Here is a 13,169-nt window from a genome sequence, read left to right as displayed (position 1 = left end):
TGCTGATCATTGATGTATAAAAGGTCAGATTTTTGTAAGCTTATCCTTTGCAGAACATGAATTTATCAACAGTACAGGAAGGATGACAGTGATAATGTTGTAATGATTATGATAAAAGCAAACATGGCACCTCAATTGTGGGTGCTTCATTGTCTGAAGTAGTATAGGACACCTGTCTTGTGATATATATATGGAAAGGAGAAATCTAAAGAGGGCATTTAAAATTTGCTGTATGTTTGCAACTTTTTATCAGTTATCTTGAATAAAATCTTACTTGCTGTGATGTAACATAGGAGCTCAAGTGCCAAATGTATTTTTTGTACATGTTAAAATCATGATGTCATATGTACATTAGACTGTGTACAATAAGTGACCCTGCCTCATAAGGCCCCAAAGAGTTGCGTGGGTTGACCCTGAAGAAGGCATAAAAATGACATTTTTAGCTAAACTCAGCCAATTTTGGGTTTTAGGCAACCTGTTGTGGGTATGGTAATGCAGGGTCACATATTTCCTCCAGGCAGTCGAAGAGGCCTCTGGTGTTGATAGAAAATCAATGAGAATTGATGGTAATTTGTTGATATTAGTGAACCAGTCCATGTTTCATCTTATTCTGAATTAAAAGAGCAAAGTCAACCAGGAATGTATAAGTTTCGTTGGAATCAAATGAGTCATAAGAAAGTTGTGGGGTTCAAGTTTCAAATTATTTTTTAGTCACACAGTGATACAAATCACATACAGATTATTGGCATGTAAGTGATGATGTGATCACCTCACAACTTGTACTAAGGTTTTGCGAGTCAAAATGTTATTGAACAAAACAAGATGGTGCTGAGGGCCCAATAATGTTAGGTCCCATTTGAAAAAAAAAAAAGAAAAAGAAAAAAAAAGTTAAATATTTTTATCTCTAAGACTATGTGATTAATTAATATGAAGGGGTTAATTCTTATTGTATTTGTTCAATTAAAAACACTAAAGATTTGTGTGCAGTTCAAGCTGGAGAGTCAGCAAAAGGTATAGACATCACTCCATTTAATTTGCGTACATATCCTTTGTCACTGTTCAGTGAAAACCAGGAGAAAATCACAATTTTGGTAAGTTTCTAATGTAATGACTCTTTTTCAATTTTAAATTTATTTGACTTTTGCTCATTTTTATCAGAGTCGACCTGGATGCAGAAAGGATGTTCACTTAATAGTTCAAATGATACACATGCATGAGATGTGGCGTCCAAATATATGCAATGTTATTGGTCAAGTCTAGATGGCTTGCCATAGAGGGCAACTTCTTGTAAGGATCCAACAGGTTTGGTTCACCACGAGAAAAGCACAGACTTGAAAGATACAGGTGTAGTCATATGGTGTAACAATGGAAAGTTATTGATAGAGAGGCATTCTTGGTAATCTATTCAAACACAATATTGTGTAGATCCACTGTACAAAAATAAATCTTGGTAAAAATTTAAATTAAGTGCAATAAAGGGCATTAGTCATATGTTTCAGCATTAGAGCTTTGTCAAGATGGGAGAGATCAATTCTATATGCATGTTGGGTTATTTTCTTTATTCTTATGCAAGGAAGATTTATTAACAGTAAAGTACAATATTGTAAAATACACACGTACATTGTACTTTGAAAATCAGTATTATGCAAGTGGAAATGATTTATGTTATGTGAGAAGGTCAATTTGTAGTTGGTAGAAGGCTATTAGCATGAATTTTTATACCAGAGAAGTTTCATTTTTGTCTCGCCCACCGGAGGTGAAGGCGAGACTAAGGGATCCAAATGGCGTCCGTCCGTCGTCCGTCCGTCGTCCGTCCGTCGTCCGTCCGTCGTCCGTCCGTCGTCCGTCACAAATGTTAAAGTTTACCTGCAAGACTCTCTTATGATGCATAACTTGGCAACTGTTACAGCAATGGCAGCCACACTTGGATGATAGAAGCACTAGGGGTATCTTCATGTTATGGTGTTGTCAGAAGTCATGTGATGAGGTCAAAGGTCATTTGAGGTCATATATTAAAGGGTATGTGCAAGACCCTCTTTTCTATGTTAAAGTTTACCTGCAAGACTCTCTTTTGACAAATAACTTCACATAAGTTGCTTGGATTACAACCTAACTTAGGTCATAGATGCGCTGGGGGTACCTTCATGTTATGGTGCCGTTGGAGGTCACAGGATAAGGTCAAAGGTCATTTGAGGTCATACGTTAAAGTTTACTTGCAAGACTCTCTTATCACTCGTAACTCGACACATGTTGCTACAATAGCAATCAAACTTGGGTGATGGATGCACTTGGGGTACCTTCATGTTATGGTGCCGTAAGAGGTCACATGATAAGGTCAAAGGTCATTTGAGGTCATATGTTAAAGTTTACTTGCAAGACTCTCTTAGCACACATAACTCAGCACATGTTGCTACAATGGCAATTAAACTTGGGTGATGGTAGATGTCTCTTGGGAAGTTGAAGGTAACCACAAGGTCAAAGGTTACAGACAGGGGTCAACGAACTTTTAGGGCCCAATGTTAAGTTTTTAGGGTGCATTTCGTTTATGGCTCATAACTTTTGATCCCTTTGTCCGTTTGTGACCAAACTTGGATGGGACATGTCCCTTGGGGAGGTGAAGGTCGTCACAAGGTCAAAGGTCACAGACAGGGGTCAACAAACTGTTAGGGCCCAATGTTATTTTTTTAGGGCGCGTTTTGATTGTGGCTCATAACATTTGATCCCTATGTCCGTTTGTGACCAAACTTGGACGGTAGATGTCCCTTGGGGAGTTAAAGGTCATCACAAGGTCAAAGGTCACAGAAAGGGGTCAACAAATTTTTAGGGCCCAATGTTAAGTTTTTATGGCGCGTTTTGATTATGGCTCATTACTTTTGATCCCCTTTGTCCGTTTGTGACCAAACTTGGATGGTAAATGTCCCTTAGGGTATTGAAGGTCACCACAAGGTCAAAGGTCATAAGCAGGTCAATTAACTTCTGTGAGTTATACAAAATATTAATTCCTTGTACGCGAATGGGCGAGACACAATTTGGCGATTGCCTTGTTTGTGATAGAAGCCTTTAATATTGATTTAATGAGAGCACTATTCCACTGATTTGGATAAATTTGACAATGCCAAGAAAACTATAGCTTCAAAGCTGTCAATTCTTATGTCAAAATAGAGGCACAATGTGATACATTTGTCAACTGCTCAGAGAGACTAAATTCAGCAAAAACATGCATTAGTTTGTATCATTGTTAAGTTGATGTGGTAGTATTCCTTTGAAAGCACACCTTTTTGTCTATATTTATTTGATATACCATATTTATAGTTCAGGGAAACCTTGTCATAAGGTCAGGGAAACCTTGTCATAAGGTCATCGAGACCGCCCATTTCGCCTCATTATTACCGGTACTTTGGTTAAGAACATATTCCCAATTTATTTCAAGAAATAACGGCATGTCCGTGAACATGAAGTAGCACATTTTTACTTCCCTTTCATGCTATTTCTTCGACTTATTCTACATCAAGATCATCAACAAAGAGCTGATTATTTTGTAATTTTGTACTCATCAAAAGTAATCATGAACAACTAGACATCTGAATGCATGTAATGGTGTAAACTATTATTCATCACGATCAGCAGTGTAGAGGACAGAATACCGCACATTCTTTTGCCTGTGAATAGCTCAGATCCTCTTAGTAATTGTTGAGACAATCTTACAATCTTAGTAATTGTTGAGACGTTAATAAGGTACTCCAGATGTAAGATCTTTGCAAAGACAACTTCATACACAATTATCATACTTGTACCTTGTATTCTGCAAAGGAATAAAGTGAATTGACACAAAGAGTAACAGACTGTGTCTAACTTGCTTTATTTAACTCTTTCTCTAAAGTTTGATTTTTCTTCTTTACTGCTGCTGCTGGAATTGAACTACTGTATATGTGAAAGGCATGAAAAGTATTGTAAAAGTCCATCGTAATTTGTCTACTGAACAATACAAAATGTGACTAATATCCACGTTTTTGCATTTACACGTTGGAATTAAACATTGAAGGTAACTTGAAGAGGCAATCGGTGCTTGGGGGAAAAATCAAGAAGCCTGCATGAAAGTCATACTCTTTAAATACTTTAGATTGGAAATCCATCTACATTTATAACAGATTGTGGTGAGGGATCAATCCAAAATTAAGTTGAGAAAAGGAGTGACTTCTAAATCTACTAATTGAAATTTTCAATCCAATTGGGATTGGTCCCTCACCTCAATCTGAAGAATTTAGAGAGTATATTTTCGTATTGATTTTTTTTCTAATTCAAGATATGGTTGTCATGGTGTTGTGACAGCCCCTTTTGTGACTTGTCATTTTCAATTTTCATTTCAATATCAAAATTTCAAATTGGTATAGAATCGCAGCAGAGGAACCCGGCGAGGATAAAATCGATATTTTCTATACTAACTCTTTCTTCTCTTATCTCTCAGCATCTTTATTTTGGGAAATTTCTTCTCGATGTTGCGCCCTGATCGTTCCCTTTATCCAATCTCTCGTCATCAATCAATCCCGTGATTCGCCGCTTCTCCTCTCGTGTGTCTTCTACTGCACAATTCTTTCATCACCCGTCATCACGCTTTTCTCTCTCCCTCCCCTTTCTTCACTTCACCATCTCACTCTTCTCCCACACACGCACATTCTCTCCCCCTCTGAAACCGTAGGCTCTTGACCTATCTCTCCCTCCTTCTCCCTCTCATTCTCTCTCCTTCTCTTGACCCGTCTCCCCTAGCATTCTTCCGCCTCTACTATCCTTGGCAAATTTTTCTCTCCGAGCTCTTGTCTGCACTCGGCCCATGGACAGTGGCCAGACTATACCCGGGTAAAACCTGCATTACACCTTCCCACAGAATGTATTCATACACACTGACTCTTGCACATAATACCTTGTTGACGTTATGTCAAGAAATGACACTTGTTTACAGTTTGAATAGAGAACAATTAAGCATTATTCCCGTGCTGTATCGATGCGTATTTACAATTTTGAATCTGCGATATTCAATTCTGATTACCAGAAGATAAGTTCTGATAACGTCAGCCCCTTGACTTAACTTGCACCCAAAGGCAGTTTCCTATCAATATTTGTGATTTTGCTCATATTCCAGCAGACCTGTTGCTGTGTTTAACCGCCTTTTAGGATAAAGTTCTTTCTGCCCAGGGTAACCGATACCAGTGGCTTATGATAATGATGAAGATGATTTAAGAGGCCAGCGCTTAATAGAAATGTATATCTCTACACATTTATCTATCAATATCTAAATTTGTATCTATCTATATTTATTCATCTATCCAGCTATCTATCTGCATAATAATGTGTATTTAAACACATGTATATAATTTGATATACTCTAATCAATAAAATGGTAAATCAACATTTAGAATATCAAATCGAACATATATATATATATATATATATATATATATATATATATATATATATATATATATATAATATTATATTGTATTAAATTATATACACTGTATATGGCCCACTGTTATGCATTGATCTCCACATGCATGCTTATTATGATGTATGTATTTGTGTCTATGTGAATGTGTGTGTGTGTGTGTGTGTGTGTGTGTGTGTGTATGTGTGTGTGCCGTTCTATCTCTCTCACTGTCTCTTTACTCTTTTTCTTTCCTCTTGGTCTGTTTTCTCCCATCCCTGCCGTCCGCTGGATTTCCTTTCCCGGCGCACCACCCAGCCACACACTTCCTACTTCATTAGATATTACAGCGATCCATCCATTGCTTTATCTGCCGCTCTTGCTCTCCTCCACGCGCTCGCTCGTGTCTCTCAGTCTTCCGCTTTCCCGTCGACTCTCGGTTGGCGTAATCTCTCTCCTCTATTGAATTTCCCCTCTCTCCCTCCGATCTCTCCCTCTCTCCCTCTATTTTCCAGGCTAGCGTCTTATCATCCTTCACTCCATTAGATGACATTTGAATGAAGGACGAGGGCGGCAACCGATGGAGTCAGTTATCTACGAGGGGAAGTTATCGAGCTGGAGATCTCTCTCTCCGCTGAAAGAGCAACTGCAGGCAGACACAATATATTACTATGCACGCGCTCTCTCTCCCCCGTAGCTTTCTCTCTCTGTACATCCCTGCGCTTAGCAAAATAATATATGCGACTGTTCGCATTGATATTAGGACACACTGCTAGCTATCTCTCTATATCTCTTTTTTTTTTCTTTCTCTCTCCATCTCTCTCATGTATTCAGTCTATCTCTGTTTGTATTATCACAAGCGCGATTTTTTTTTCATTAATTTGTGTTAACGTAATTAATGCATCGCGCATCCCAAGAATAAGCTTGTTTTCACCAATTTTTTATCTTGGAAAAAAAGAACAACAACAAACAGACACAAAACTTATGAAAGCTTCCTCATTGTGGGCAGGCAAGACTGCAATGTTGTTCGGCAAAAGGAAGGGTTTCATACAACCGTTACATTGATATATTGACATAAGATGAACCTCGACACATAAAAAATTCATTGCTTGCATTATTTTGATCGAAGTTGTGTAATGCCAGCGCCGTTCTTATAAGCCAGTAGCATTTTGTATACCACCATGTACAGTCTGTAAACGAACTCATAATAGACATAAAGTTCCACTTCAAATGATTTGACTTTCGTATTGTGATAGAATTAAGACTCGGTCCTTTGTAGCATCTTCATCATTCATCATGTGTAACCGGGAGAGAGTTTACAAGAACAAAAAAAAAAATCATGAATTTCAGATTGTGAAGAAACCAGTTCTGTACGTATCTTGTCAGAAGATAATGCCCTGAATGACTCTTCATCCTCTTTATCATAAATTCCCTGTAACCAAGAGAGCTAAAAAGTCAAGACAAATTTTGAATTTCAAGTTCGTGAACAAAGCTAACTAGTTACATATACGCACCACTTGTCAGAAAACAATACGCTGCATGATCGATGACGACCCCTTGGAGGTCAGTTTTAGTTTTCAAGCTGAAAGGTCACATATCTCCTTGGTGAAATAATCATGTCCTTAAATGAATTGAAATGAAAACATTTGGTACACTATTACTCAGAGTAACTGTCCAGAATCAGTCACTATATCATAAACAGATTTGTACAATGTATATTTTTGCAAGTTAGTTATGCCATATATTATATCTTCTGCTAGAGAATTAGCCTAAATCTTGCAGCTGATTTGCCGTTACTTAGCCGTTGCTATGGAAACTGCAACAACTGTTTATTGCGATCTTTATAAACTTGTTTTAAAACGCGATCCCTGCGTGCGTCCCTTTAGCGGGGCTTGGAATACACGACCGGGGTCGTGTATATCGTGCTCACCATGAATTAATGAAATCTGAGGCGCCAGCCAATCGGACAAAACTTATGCTCTTTTAACGAAAAACATAATTCTATTATCAGCATTGCGAGCGATGGCAGTTCAATCCTAGGCAAAACATTCTACAGCTCTTAAAAGAACTGCAATTGTTTGACGGAAAGTTTGTCCTAGACACAATTAGATATAGTTCATTTCCTAATTCTACATTTAATCACGTACTTACTCGTTTATATATCAAACTCGTATTCATAATGTATTTCTTTGCGCATACACATTGATGCATACATCATCTTGCTTCTATGATTTCATTAAATCATTCATTCATTTACGTATTACCTTACTCAAACCAATCCATCTATCTATCTGCATGTATAGGTTTACACGTATCTATTACTAGTATACTGTTTGTGCTTACTCTCTAAAAAAATTCGAGTGAAAATATTCACTCCAAAAAGAGTGAATACAAAAAAGAGTGAATTTAGAGTGAAATTGGAGTAAATTTTGAGTGAAAATGTTCATTTTCACTCGTTTTAGAGTGACCTCAGGGATCACTCCAAAAACTTCCGAGTGATCCTTGAGGTCACTCCAAAATGAGTGAAAATGAACATTTTCACTCAAAATTCACTCCAATTTCACTCTAAATTTACTCTTTTTTGAATTCACTCCTTTAAGAGTGAATATTTTCACTCGATTTTTTTTTAGAGAGTACCTGGGGGGTGTTTCATCAAGTTAGTCAGCGCTGACAAGTTGTCAGTCTCTGACAATTACCATAGTAACAGTCAATCAAAACCAAGGATCTTGCTGAAATTGTCAGCGCTGACTAATGATGAAACACCCCCCTGCAGTCCATTGGCGTAAAATGACGTCCACGGCGCCAATCCCTGTTCGACTTCTTACATTATCATTACCTGTAGTTTGGTTAAGAAATACATCGTTTAGGTTCCCACATGTTTTCCATCTATAATATATATGAAAGAAGGCATCAACAAAATATTCGAAGCGATGCGAAGCCCTGGTTTGCAAACCCGATGTCTCCTTGTTATGTTTAGGACCATTTTATTGTAACTGATAAACAAAATTATGGGCATACATACTCGGGCGAATTCGAACCTACGACCTCCTGATCTCCGGACAGGCGTCTCATCCACTAGACCACCGATCTTCTGGCCGACAGCTATTGTGCTGGTTCCAATCCTTGTAGTTTGCAGCGGGTACTGCGTAATTGAATTTGAGGACCATTTTATGTTTCAAAGAGGTTTGCCATCGCATCATGCAAGATAGGTTGTAAATGTAATAGTTACAGGTACCATGGCGAAACCAACGGAACAACCGATATACCAGATGTACTGTACACATTTTATAAGTCATTACCATGGTTATAGCTGCAATAAAAACAACATTTACAATTATTGCAGATGTTTTCATTTTAAACTGGTACCTAGTATCAGCATTTCATGTTCATAATCGTCAGTAATCCTGTGTAAAAAAAAAAAAATAATTCAAATTTTATAAGTTCGGCAACAAGACATGGATTCACTCCTGGCATTCTCTTGAATTTCGTCACCGCAAATTTTCAACATCTGGTATTGTCTATACTTATGCAGTATTATGATACTTTGTATTAAATATGAAGTCAGTGAGTACATTGTGATTTTATGTTGAGGTGTCATGTGACCCGACGATGAGCATTTTCCTCGTAGAGACCCAACATGAAAATACAATGTACCAATTTTATGGCTGCTGAACTCCCAATTTCATAGGAAGCTCGCCAAATTCCCATGAACGTTTACTGTAAGATTCTGTGCTGGTATCATAATTACACGTACGAAAAAGCTATAGAGACTCAAGGAGGTAGATGCGCGTGATACCTCCTTGTTAGAATCAAATATCTCTTATAGTTTGACCAAGAAATAAATGGCACAAAAAGAAACAAACAAACAAGTAATAATGACGTGAGCATTACGCATGTCAATATTGCATTTGAGATTGCACATAAGCAATTCGTCAGTGGTGATGGAAGACTTAAGGGGCCTATATGTCATGTATAGAACAGCCGTATTCTTTTTAAGGAAGAGGGGTTTGCGATAAAACATGGGTTTGTAATCCTTGAAAAGACTGTTGTTTGGAGACCGAAGACTCTAGAAAGAGGAGAGTTGAGGAAGGAAACGACACAGGGAGAGTATAAGGAAGGCAAATAGTGACAGTCGAAGGATATCGGAGAGCTGGAAGTTGAGGTTACACTAATGGAGACGGGAAGATATATAGGAGACAATGTTCGGATTTTCACATCTTCATCACTTCTCTCACTCTTATCTCCATGATTTTCCAACCTTCTCCGTCCCCTTCTCTTGCCTATATACTTTCTGGTTCATCTTTCTCCTCCAGCCGACTTCCAAACCCTTTTACCTGATTCTCACTCTATTCTTCCTTTTATTACCGTCCCTGTCTCCCATCCTCCCGTCTCCATTAGCGCAACCTCTACCGTATGTCCCCCCCCCCCAAAAAAAAAAAAAAAAAAAAATTACAACGGGACCCTCCGCAATGATAACTTTATAAATAATGAATCAACCCATATACAATTTCAGGGTATAGGAAACTATAACTCATTGCCCACATCTTACACAAAACCCCATTAAATTTGCATCAGTGGTCAAAAGAAATGAGGAATTTTGTAGAGCATGTCAGGAATCTCTTCCTTCCAAGTTCTGTCTATTGTGTTTACACATTAATATGCAGTTCCAACAACATTCAAGTGCTAAACTTGGAAGAATCAGACTCATGACATGCTTTACAACAATCCAGATTTCTCTTTGACCGCTCAACCAAATTGAATGGGATTTTCTGCAAAATAGAGCTAAGATGTTATATTTTAAGACACTGAAGTAGCATTTTGACAGTTTAATCATATTGGGTGTTATCAATGCGAAAATCCGATTGTATTTTTTGGGGGGACTTACTGTACTTCCAGCTCACCGCTGCCCTTCGTTTGTCACTTTTTGACAACAGTCCTTTCACGGAACTATCACTGTTCCACATGGTGTTACCACGAACCTCTCTTCCTCATGTATACCACCATGCCAACTTTGAAACACCTCACGCAAAAATAAAATTTAAAAAAAGGCAATTTCGGTATCATTCACATCTCATTGGACAGGCCACCACAGCTGTATGAATCTCCTCTTTTTTATCCGTTAAAATTGATCACAGGTTAGCTTTGAAACGAGAAAGTAGACAAGAAATATGACTTTACACAATGAGCATGTGATGACACTGCTCTCGTACAATATCTAATTATTGTGTTTAGGGATTATTGAACTCTATGGAATCTTTGTAGTTGAAGGTGAAACACACCCCATGAAACTAACGATTGAGGGTCAAATACAGATACACTTACCAATCGCTGGATCTAAAAATTGAGGTTTTCTGTATAAATCACTTCGCCATGAAATTTACTTTGTCGTCATAACATCTCTAACGAAAAAAAAAAATCAATACTCTCCATTGTTAATATGATTTACCCATCAAACATTACATGTACAGTGGAATACATAAAACTGGCATCCGCAGTCTACTAATTTGCAACGATCTGAACGAGTTCTGATGAAATCTCAATATCAAAATTGAGGAAAAAAATTAAAGTAATGAATACAAAAATAAGAGCGACCAACTACGACGACCAACTCCGTTCAACAACCTCCTCGACTACCGAAGTCATATATTTATCGCGACCAAATCTCTGCCAGAAGTTATATTCGATTCGGGTCGACAACCGCCAAAGATTTCTGACTTATTACATTCCATTTATCCTGACGTTTCGCTGTCAGACTCAGTCGATCCTTATTATAGTGAGTATTTTCCTATATTACGATTGTCGTTTGCTGGCGACACTTGCCCAGAGAGACTGTCTTGCATGAGCATCGCAATTGGTATGTATGTGAAGAAATTATACGTTCAGTGTCACTACATTCAAACATTACCTCTTCAAACTCGAGCCGTCGTGTCAAATTAATGTCCATAATTAATGTATGGTATGGGGAAAGTGGCGTGGGGTATATAGGGTGGGGTGACGGGGTACCTGGTCCGGATCCAGGAATTCCGTAAAAAAAAGGGGGTGGGCGCAAAAAAAAAACAAAAAAACAAAAAACAAAAAACAAAAAACAAAACATTTCTGGTGCCACTTCCGGATTTTATCACCTGACAAGCAAAAAACAAAAAACAAACAAACAAAAAGGCTCCCATGCAATTTTTCTTTTATCTTGCCACTGCCGAGTTTCATCGGCTTACAAGCAAAAAAAAAATTAAAAAAAATCATTTTATTTCTTTTAAGAAAATTCAATGGGGGCGCGCGCACGGTGCCCTTCCCTCCCCCCCCCCCCCCCCCCCCCCCCCGCCCCCGATCCGCCACAGCTACTGATAGAAACTCACTCCAATCCATGTTCAAGATGGCTTTAACTTGAAAGCCTAAAAGAAAAACGAGTTGTGGAAATCTCAGAGAAAAGTTATTGGATCATAAAGTATAATTGTAACATTTTCTTCACCGCAGTGATATCCACGAGCGTATTACTGATATGCAGATAATGAAGCCATGTTATCACTTCACTATATACTGTCACATTCATTTCGTGCACATCATAACCAATAAACGTAATTCTTCTGAATTTCATTCTTGAAAATGGAGACTGGTCGCTGTCCCAATAGGTTAAAATATTTTAAGGTGAAAATAATCAGTTTGTTCAGGCTCAGTTACCGTGGTTACTGCCTGGAAAGTGCGACTTCCAATTTCTGGGCTCACATCGCAATGATTATATAAGAGGGAGAAAAACAAGTGAAATGTGCAATAGATCGTGTCGGTAATGTATTAAAATACAGTGCACTATGCACGCTCTGTTTACAAAATTTGCCCTTGACAACAACAAAGCTTGCCCTACGATAGCAACAACTACCGGAAGTGAATGTTTGACTCGGGAACTAAATCAGAAAGAGCAGGTGAATTAAATGCTTCGTTACTATTAGGCCGGTAAAGGAGCTATCCATGAATTGTCATATTTTGTATATTTCAGAAAATGTCTTTCAGCCCTGCAATCATCTCGTCAATAACAACGACAACAATAACAAATATTTTCGACAAAGTATTCCAGAATCAAACTTTGCATCACCTGTATAAGCATCATCACGTGTATCATCATGATCACTGTTGATGCAGTTGAGATGTGTGTGTATATATGTATACAGTGTAATGGGATTGTGAAATACGGTATACTACATGTATAATATTGTCCCTCACTTATAGACCAACACGTGTTGACGAGTATTTTTTTTTATGACTCAGAGAATCACACGAAACAAACGAGTAATAATGAAAAGACTTCCAGAACTATAGTCCATTGGCAAGACATTGGGCTTTGGGAGACGTTTACACGAACGAAAGACCATGGACATGGTGAAGTACCAACGTTATCTTGTAATTACATCTTTAATCCATAAACAGGTTAATGCAATTAGACAATATATATGGATTTATATTACAAGTAACAAAAAATAATTGGCACATTTAATCCAAGTACAAACACTTCAGCAGTCTTCTATCACCATACACCTTATGGCTCTCATCTTGAAGGTATAATTACCCACGCAGTGACTCTAACTCTTAAAATACAGTGTTCTCTATACATTATGTAGATTGATGCTAACTAAACATCGTTTCCATGTATGACTCTATTGGATTATCCTGCAAATTGGTAGGTCGACATCTTAAATTTATAGAAAGTCCAATGCTACAGCATGATTGTGACACAACAACAACAACAACAAAAGATTGTCAT

Source organism: Diadema antillarum, unplaced genomic scaffold, assembly GCF_040938485.1.
Source record: "Diadema antillarum isolate AM-2024a unplaced genomic scaffold, OU_Dant_1.0 seq00001430_RagTag, whole genome shotgun sequence".
Classification (NCBI taxonomy): Eukaryota; Metazoa; Echinodermata; class Echinoidea; order Diadematoida; family Diadematidae; genus Diadema; species Diadema antillarum.
This window is presented reverse-complemented; position numbering follows the sequence as displayed.